General features: G+C 33.7%; 1 long non-coding RNA gene across 1 annotated transcript; it reads right to left on the reverse strand.

The window, feature by feature from the left end:
• LOC110267156 lies at nt 2,084-4,977 on the reverse strand. The gene is made up of 3 exons (XR_002354513.1): nt 3,542-4,977; nt 3,394-3,457; nt 2,084-2,873 (listed from the first exon to the last, which is right to left on the reverse strand). It is a non-coding gene; the product is annotated as an uncharacterized LOC110267156 (long non-coding RNA).

Genomic DNA, 10,158 nt, shown 5'->3' on the forward strand with positions numbered 1-10,158 from the left:
CATATGAAGATTATTTTTATTTTATTTTATTTTATTTTATTTTTAACAGTCGATGGAGTTCTGTCCCAAAGAATAGCCTTTGGGGTTTACGAAATGATCAACATTGTTGTCGTTACTTTAGACTTTCACGCCTTTTGTTTATTTTTTATACACTGTCTTGTTTCCAACTAAGCTGATGGAATATCAATTATTGTGATGATGGTCCCGGATGAAGTCCCGTTGCAAACAGTGAATAATAATAATTCGAGTGAAAAAGCATAGCGTCAAATATGTATCTCCAATATCCAAAGTTGCCATGCCAACCATATGGAGACATATATATAGGCAATATAGCATTCCACCATGGAAGTTTCGGACCAATTCTTCAAATTCCTAATTTGTATTTCTTTCCCTTTAGTGGGAGAAGTTGATCCCTCAAATCAAATTATTTGATGAAGGACATCTCTTTCAATAATTTTACACTTAAAATTGCCTTTTTAGGACATCTTTTCTTTTAGTAATTTTACACTTCAAATTGGTTTTTTTTAGTTAACATGTATCCTACGCAGTACGCATATATTAAAGTTACTAACAAAAAAAATTTAGCACTTCTATAATAAAAAAATAAAAAAAATTATTCATCGATAGTTCTGTATAATTTAAAATAAAATTGAAATACTTATGTTAAGATCTTATCTTTTCAAAGACATATCTATAAACAACATTGATGATTGAATTTATAGATATCTCATAATAATTCCTTGGCAAAACTTTTAAGTTATTGTTACTCTTAATTTTTGAAAGTTGGTCATCATAAAATGCCATATGGAAAATACAATCCAATATGAGGTATGATTTTGTTCTCAAGACTTATTTATTATGATGACAAAATATATTATTATATGAAATTGTCTTTGTTAAAATTTATGGGATGATTTCATTTATTGGTACTATCTTCATCCTTAGAAAGCAAAATGACTTTTTAAAATTTTTTAACTTGTAGTTTTGTATTATTATAAAAATTCTCATTAGTAATATCACCGGGACATTAAACTTAAGTATTAGTTTGTGTGGAGACAAATTAAAAGAAGTTAAAGTCTTCAATAATTTTGAGCCAAATAGATCTAATTGATATTTTATATTCTTGTCATCTATATAAATTGAATCTGAATTAAGATATAATTTTTTTTCTCTAAAAATAACAGGCATAAAATAAAATGATTGTTGACCTCTTTCACAGTGTCTACTATAATAGTCAATATAGTTCTTACTTTAAAAAAATCTTTTGATGACATATTATCCAAAATATTTGGATAAAAAAATAATGAGCTAACACATAAAATGCCATGTCTAAAAAAGGAATAATGATAGTTTTTAGAATACATAATTCATATTTGTGTTGTCTGTTCTTGATATAAAGTAGTTGTGTCTATAAAAAGTCTGATTTCTTTTGTTAGTTTGAGCACTTGACAAAAGTGTCAAAGATAAACTGAATTTACAATTGAATGTATGTTGTCTTGATTCATGTAGAATTATAAGAAGAATTTGTCTAAAATTTTCACTTCGTACAATCACTTTCTCTCAAAAAGATAAATCTTGATTATATATCGGAGATAACCTCATTCTATATTTTAAGAATTTATCAAATGTTTTCATAATAGTACTTGTTAACCATGGGAGCCTCATTCCATGTTATAAGTTTGGTTCTCTAACAATCTTGCTTGAGGAAGAACTTTGTTTGATGTTACATATGGAATTCTCCGTTGTATTTAACAATTTTTTAAACCTTGAGTATATTGTTCTTCCATTGGAAAAATGCAACTCTACTTGGAGCAACATTCAGTCTTAAGTGAATATCAATCAATATCATGCTCTAACAAAATATTTTTCTAATATTGCTCTATGACCATACTTAGGAATGTTAGCTACCATTCATCCTAAAATATAGACTTTTAATGTTCTACCATTTCAACACATATTAGAAGATTCTATAAACTATGTATAGCTCATTCTCCAAATGAAATGAAAATCAAAACACAAATGGTTCTATCTATTGGATTTCGTAGCCAAATAGATGTCATGCTACAAATNNNAGAACTTTTCTGTATTATGGGCAACTAATCCTCTATTGTTAAGGTTATGAGCTCTATTTACTTTGATGGATTAATAATTATTTGTTCTTTTACTCTTGATTAATATTTTGATTATTGTTTAAGAATTTGTTTCGTTTTTCATCCTAAGAATTAGTGATTATTGGAAAATAACTCTAATTCAATTTGAATTCTATTTAAGTCTTGAAAAAGTTATATCATTAGAATTACAGCTTGAAACCAATCTCTCATAATTTCTAATTATCTGAACTTAATGTAGTACGTGACATATAACTGCATTATGCTTTGGGGTTCTTAGGGTTATATGGCATATAAAACAGAATTTGAATTTCACCCTCTAATGCAATTGAGTGATCAAAAGATTGATGATTAGTTGCATTAGAGGAGATTAGATTGCCTAGGAAAAGGAATTTAATCACTTGGGGTTTGTCATAAATATAATCATTACATGATCAAGGTAGTTGACATTGAATATTAATCCAGAAATTTAAATATCTCTGACACCTTAACTATCTTTATCATATTGTTTTCTTAACCAATTTTAGTTTGCTTTTATTTAATTCTCTGTTTTTATATTATTTGCTATTGAAACCCTAAATTTTGATTGTCTGACTAGAATAATCAATTGACTATTGTTTACTTAATTTGTTAATCCTTATAGGATTGATACTCACTCACCTGAGTTTATTACTTGGTACGATCCGGTACACTTGTCGATAAGTTGTGAATTGTAAAATCCACACCATCTCTGCAGGTTTTTCTTGTGTGTGTAGATATTTCAATCTGTACTGTCATGTTCTGCAGAATTTAGTTTTGACCTCCAAACTTCTAAAAGCCATAACTTTCTCTACAAAAATAATTTTGCTTCCATTGTTTTAAGGCAATAAACTAGACATCCTCAATTTTATGACAAAATAAACCCCACAAATTTGAAGATCCGACTTTAAATCAATTCTTTCAACCATCATTCAAAACTAAGCCATATTCATTTATTTCATTCTCAACTCTCTATATTTTTTTTACTCAACAACTCATTAAATAGAAAAATCTCAATTCAAATATTCACTTCTCATTATCAACCTTATCTATTCACACATATAATAATCTCTATCACAAGCATATAATTCACAACTAAAACCAAGATCATAAGTTGGTATCATTATCATAATTTCATTCTCAATGATCTTAAGCAATAACACATGACAACATCATATCATGCATAATTCATCAATATCCTCACGTCAACTAGCATAAGGTTTCGTATAACATTACATAATGATTATTTATAAAACAAAACTCGTACCTTGAACACTGATACCACTAGCTTTGTTGGATTTCTCCTAGTGCTCAATCAACTCCAAATCAACCTATTTCATTAATTTAACTATATTATTACTTAGGATTTTTGACAAAATTGAAACAAATGAGAAAGAGAGTTTGTCACCTTATACCTTGAAAGTATGACACCCAAAACTCCTAGAGCATGGGTTGTCATCTCCTTTAAGAATTAAACACGCAAATTTTAGGTTCCGTGAACCCTAAACACAATAATAACGAAAAAGAGAAGAGAGGAGAGTTTTTTTCTCAAACACTTACCTCAATAGGTGGTATGAATGCGAAGAGGAAGTGATAGAAACGCGTGCTTACAAATAGGTCATCAACTATAGCTATAGTCTATGAGAAAAATGAATTTGAAAATAATGATGAATAATGCTCCAATTCTCTTTTCTTTTTAACTCACATTTCTCTTCTCTATTTCTAGAAGAAGATCAATGAAAAGAAAGAAATAAAGGGAGAGAGAGATATACGTGACTCTCAATTTGGATGAAAGGACATTTTTCCCAGTCTCAAACCTCTCTCTAGTTTAGGAGTTCTATTAAAACTTAAGGAGTTTGATGTTTCAGAGAGTATACCTATGAGGTAGACATATTCCATCTTCAGAGGATGATATCAAATTCATGTTGAACTTGCCATAGCTATGTGAGGGACTAGATGATTTGCAGAAAATGACAAAAATCCAGAGAACCATTAACTGGAATGTAGTAATTAAACGAATCTGCCATTATAGAACCAAGTGGAAGTGGAACCAAAATTTGGTATCATCGGGTCTTGTGAGAGCCCAATTAACCCTTGAGGCTCGATTCTGGCTTCAAATCCTATTCAACTATGCGATCCTTAACACCTATGACATGAAACTAATGATGGATTAAGTGTAGCTACTTTAATGTGTCATAGATGATAAGCATATAAACATGGCTTGAGTTATAAGAAAGAGCAAGAAAAAGCCCACAAGGCTCGTTGTCTTTCATTCCTTGAATTGGTAACTAAGTTGCCTTCATTAGCCAACATTAGGTGGTAGGAGGATGACGAGAGGGTATAATTGGCGGAGATAGCCACCATCTCATATCGGAAGATTCAACTGAGAGATGAGAAGGGCAGATGGATCATGGGAAAGGGACCTGCAGAAGAATCCTCTTCTAGTTCATCAAAGATTAACCTTCTAAAGACATTTCTCGAGGCAATCAGTTGCATGGAGATTTGCCTGTCTACCCAGCAGAAGAAGTTGGCCGATCATATATCAGTAGAATAGGAGACGGTATGATAGGTTGAGTTTGAGTTGCAACTGGCTTGAATAGATGGCCAAGGGAGAGGACTCGGGACTAGTTCCACCTAAATTGCTCGATACACTAGCATCTGAGGAGCTGCCGGACGTGGTACTAGATTTAGAGGAAGGGGAACATTTGAGTTCGCATCCCAGGAGTTCTAAATTTCATCTTTCTCTTTTTGCCCTCCAAACCTAAATCTTATAGTTGAATTTTTCACCTCTTGAACATTCATAGCATGTTCCTTTATTTTGGGATTGCATTATTAGCTAGTTTTTTTTGTAGACATGACTTCTTAGATAACTCTTTTTACATATATGCATATTCCATATCTAGTTTCATCTTTATTTACTTTTGTCCTGGTAGCTAACTTAGGTACTTTTGTACATACATATTAGTAGTACTTGATACAGTTAAAATGTTTTTTCTTTTCTCCCAAACAACCATATCATATTATTAAGAATTGTGGATTTTGATAATACTTGAAACTCGTGCTTCTAATTGATATATTAAGAAAATTAGTTGTTTCCCACTAAACTTGAATTTCTTTTGATATTGAGTTGTTTGTTGTTCTTGTTTTTATTGATCATAGAATTTATACCCGTGAGTTTTGAGCCAAAAGTAGTACATTCATATTCACATGTATTTTCTCTTTTTGTGTAATTTTAGTCTCTTTGAATTTATAATCATACATTGTCTCATCTTTTGATTTTAATTGCCATTGTATGCATGTATTTAATATGATTGAGGCCTTATTTGTTTTGGAGACACTAACTGTAAAATCCGAATAATTAATAAATAATTAATTCATAAATTAATATTTATTTTAGAAAATTAGAAAGTTATATTTTTATAGTTTAATATGATTGAACTAATTAAAATAAGAATTTTGACACCAATTTTAAAGAATTTGGCCCAAAATTGGGCCGAACTGACCAAACCAGGCAAACCGAACTCGTATTGGGCCCAAAGCCCAACCCAATAGCTCATTAGTGAAAGGAAACAGCCCTTCATTCTCCAATAAAACATCACACACGCTGAAACACTCTTGGGGAAGAGAAGAACAATGAACACCAACCCCAAACCCCTGACTTGATATTCAAACCAAGATAACTTTTGATCCAGAGCTCCGATCACCGCACCGTTTGCGGCCACGCGACTGCAGCGTCGAGCTCTACAAAGCCCAATACATTAATTAAGAGGTTCGAATTAACTTACAAGAATTGTTGGACTTGGTCCGTTTGGTTCGTGGGTACAGTAAGAATTCTCAACCCATAGTGAATTCATTGAGTATATGTGATTAGGTGTTGAGTTTATATGTATATATGTCAATGATGTGTATTAGGTAATATGTAGATGTGGTTTGGAGCTTAATTGAGATCTTGGAAGCTTAGAGTGAAATTTTGTGGCTGAAAAATTTGTTGGTGAGGTGTTGAAGCCTTGAAAGTTTGAGAAACGGTGAATTTGAGGTGTTTCGGGGTTATCGGGAAATTGGCCAAGGTATGGTTTCAGTTTCTCGTATCTAAAATTAAATGTATTGTGAAAACATAGGCTAGTGACCCTAGGATAGGAATTGAATTGTTAATGTTATTGATTTGGTTGAGATGGATTGTATTGATTATGTGACTAATGTTTTTGGAGGTTGTGATTGATGCTCTTGTTAATGATATATGTAGTTTGTATATGATATTAATTTATGTGCATAATGGTTGATGAATTTGAGTATTGTTGGAATTGAAAATATTGAATTTTAGATTGATGAAAATGAAGGATCGGTAGGTTGTGGATTGAATGAGGAAGTTGGAAATATGAGTTGGGAAATGTTTGATAATGAATTGGTAAGGTTTGGGTTGGTTTTAAAGGGTTTGAAATTGGTATGTTTTGAAAATGGAGGTTTGTAAAGTTTAATAAAAATTTTGATTTTTGACCAACTTTGGAGGAGCATAACTTAGCCTTCAGATATCCGATTTTTTTTTATCAAATTTCTTTAGAAAGAAAATTTAGTCTGAGAGGTTTACATCGTTCAAAGAACAGAGGAAAAATGTTTTAAAACAAGAAAGTTATGTGTGATCAAAGTTTGGTGTACAAAATTGAAAATTCTGGACTTAACATCTTTTTGAACTTCTGCTATGCATGCGTACGCGAGGAACACACATGACGCAGCCATTGGACACAGTCCAGGGGGTTCATGTACGTGAGATGTGAGTCGCGTACGTGGGCATGCACTTTTCTTTGGTTGCGTACGCGAATCAGTGACGCATACGCGAGAGGTCCAGTTTTGGCAGGGGTGCGTACGCGAAAGGAGACACACGACGTATAAAACCCACAAAATTAGTAAATAATTAGCTAATAAATTAATTATTATTTAAAAAAATAAAAAAATTAAATTTTATAGTTTAGAATGGAAAAAATAATTAAAATTTGAATTTTTAACACTAATTTTAAAGATTTTAGCCCAAAATTGGGCCAACGGGCTAAAACGACTGAACCGGACCCATTTAAGCCCAAGCCTGATGACTTGCATCATCTACCCCTTTTTCTTATCTAAATGGACCATAAAAAGAGCATAATCGTATTGATTAATGTAATTTCATGAGCCAAATGATAAATATTATGGTACATTGCTTTGAAATGGGTTGTGTTGAATTTCAGGTGAAAAGAGCAATAAAAAGAGAAGAAAACAACAAATAAAGCTGGGTGTGTGAAGCTGGGCGTGCCACTTGAAGCTCTGGGCGTGGCATGCCAAGCTTTTGAAGCCAATTCTCATCAATGGGCATGCCACTTGGAGCTCTGGACGTGGCACACCAAGCCAACATTCCAGCAAAGAAGGTTGAAGAATTTTACATGGGCGTGCCACTTGGTGCTATGGGTGTGGCACGCCAAGTTTGTGAAGCCAAGTCTCAAAGAGGGCGTGCCACTTGGTGTCTTGGGCGTGGCACGCTAGACTTAAGTTCCAGAGGAGTAATTTTGAGCCCACTATGGGCGTGGCACGCCAAGAAGTGGGCGTGGCACGTCCGGGCATATGCCAGCCTGACCTCCTCTCATTCAAATGAAGATATCTTGAGCTACACAACTCCAAATGAGGTGATTCCTGTGCCATTAAAAAGTAGACATCTCGGTCTTTCTAACCATATATAATACTTTATAATGGACATTGGAATTGAGGAAGATATTGACTCCGAAAATACAAGGAGAAAAACACGTCACTGCAGAGTTACCAGCCTGACCTCTTCATCTTCAAAGGGACATAGCTTGAGTTGTAGAGATCCAAATAATATGATTTTGGTGGATTTGGAAAGCTGACATCAAGAGATTTCCAAAGATATATAACACTCTAGGATGGACGTTAAAAATGGAGGTGAAAAAGGCCATTAATTAGCATTGCAAAATCTGGGCGTACCACTTGATATCGAAGGCGTGGCACGCTAGCTCTATTTTCATAATGGGCGTGGCACACCAGGTTCTGGGCGTGGCACGCCAGTTCTAATGGCCAGAGAGGAAGATTTTGAGCATCATTGAAGGCGTGGCACGCCAAAGAGTGGGCGTGGCACGCCAGTTTCAAAATATATCGGCGTGGCACGCTAAGAAATGGGCGTGGCACGCCGGGCTACTTGACAGACTGACCTATCCAGCTTCAAATGGGCATAACTTGAGCTACAGAGATCCAAATGAGTTAATTTTAGAGGCGTTAGAAAGCTAATATCTAGAGATTTTCAACAATATATAATACTTCATAGTAGACATTCAATTTAAGGCCCAACCAACTCCATCTATTCAGCATTGCAAAGTGGGTCATACTCCAAATGGAAATTTATATTGGGAGTGGCACTTGAAACCGCATGCCAACTTCTCCCTGCAGCCCCCAACCTTCAACCAAGCCCACTCCAACTCTCATTCAAGCCATACTTATCAATCAATCAAGGCCACAAGAAACATCTAAAATAGTTTATTTTTATTTCATTGTAATTTGCTTTTAATTTCATTTAAGTTTGTAATTTAGGAGAGCCTATATAAAGGCCTTTGTTTCATAGAATTAGTCATGTTGGATTGGGGGAGTCTTCGGGCCCTCTCTGTTCACCATTAGCTTCCTTTCTTTTCTTTCTTACTTTTGTAAATATCTTTTAGTTATGAATTACTAACTCTTTCCATTGGGAAAGAGAGCTCTATTGCTATTTGAGAGATTGATTGTTTTTATTCTTCTTCTTCTCTTCATCTTCTCTTTGATTTGCTAGAAGAAATTTTGTTTTAATGCTAGTGTTCAATCATCTTGGGAAAGAGGTTGAATGCAAAAATGGGTTTCATGGGAACCTTGAAAAAGAAAACATGAAACCATGCTAGAAATCCCTTCTCACACTTGAGTAGGATCTGGGTTTTGGTGTTTGGATATGGTGACATATAATCCTCCCTCTACTTGGACCTATGATGATGTGTGGTATAATCAGGAACCATTCTTCATATCTTCTCATGAGAAATTAGACCAAGGAATTGGCTATTGATAAAGATTTGAGAGATTGAGTCACCAAGGAATTGGGGCTCAATCAATCATGATTGCCAAGAGGTCAATGAGTTGCACGATTGAAGATGAGATGAAGTCAATTAATCCAGAGGATGCAATATCTCTTGATCCCAATGTTTATTTTATCTTTCTTTCTTTTATTTACTTTATGGTTATTTACATTTTCTGCACTTTACAATTCCAGCACTTTACTTTCTTGTACTTTACTTTTCTTGCCATTTACTTTCTTGCACTTTATTGTTTTCCTTTACTTTCATGTCATTTACATTTTCTTGTTGCTTATCACTCAAAATTGAATCGTCTAACTAGAATAATTAATCAACTATTGTTTGCTTAATCCGTTAATCCTCGTGGGTTCGACCTCACTCTTTGTGAGTTTTATTACTTGATACGACCCGGTGCACTTGCCGGTAGTTATTACGGAGAACTAATTTTTTTGTATCAAATTTTATGGCGCCGTTACCGGGGATTAATTGTGATTAACAAACTACTGGTTGGTTGATTACCTAGATTAGACACTTTTTTTTCTTTGTTTTTGTCATTTAATTTCTTTTAATTTTCTCTTGCTAGTAAGGTGTTTGTGTTATTACCTCACTAAGAATCCCTCATCTGTGACAATGAAGATTCTAATTTCTTTTGGTGATTATTGTTTGAGACAGAGCATTTTGCAAGTAAGAATGGAGTCTACCTCACATTTTGATCAATCATGTCATATGAGATATTGCCCACCACCACAAAATGATTCTAGTCATTATTCTAATGGTGGCTGGGAATATCACCAAGAAATGATAGAGTATGAGCAATCAAATAAAATGGAATACCTCCCAGAGCCACAAAATAGTTTATATTGTTATGATAACTACAAAAATTTTGGCTGAGATTTTAATGCTGCATACCCCATTCATCAAGGACTATCATCCCGTAATTGTCCAACTTATGCACCTCCACA

The sequence above is a fragment of the Arachis ipaensis genome, chromosome B09, assembly GCF_000816755.2.
Source record: "Arachis ipaensis cultivar K30076 chromosome B09, Araip1.1, whole genome shotgun sequence".
NCBI classification, from domain to species: Eukaryota; Viridiplantae; Streptophyta; class Magnoliopsida; order Fabales; family Fabaceae; genus Arachis; species Arachis ipaensis.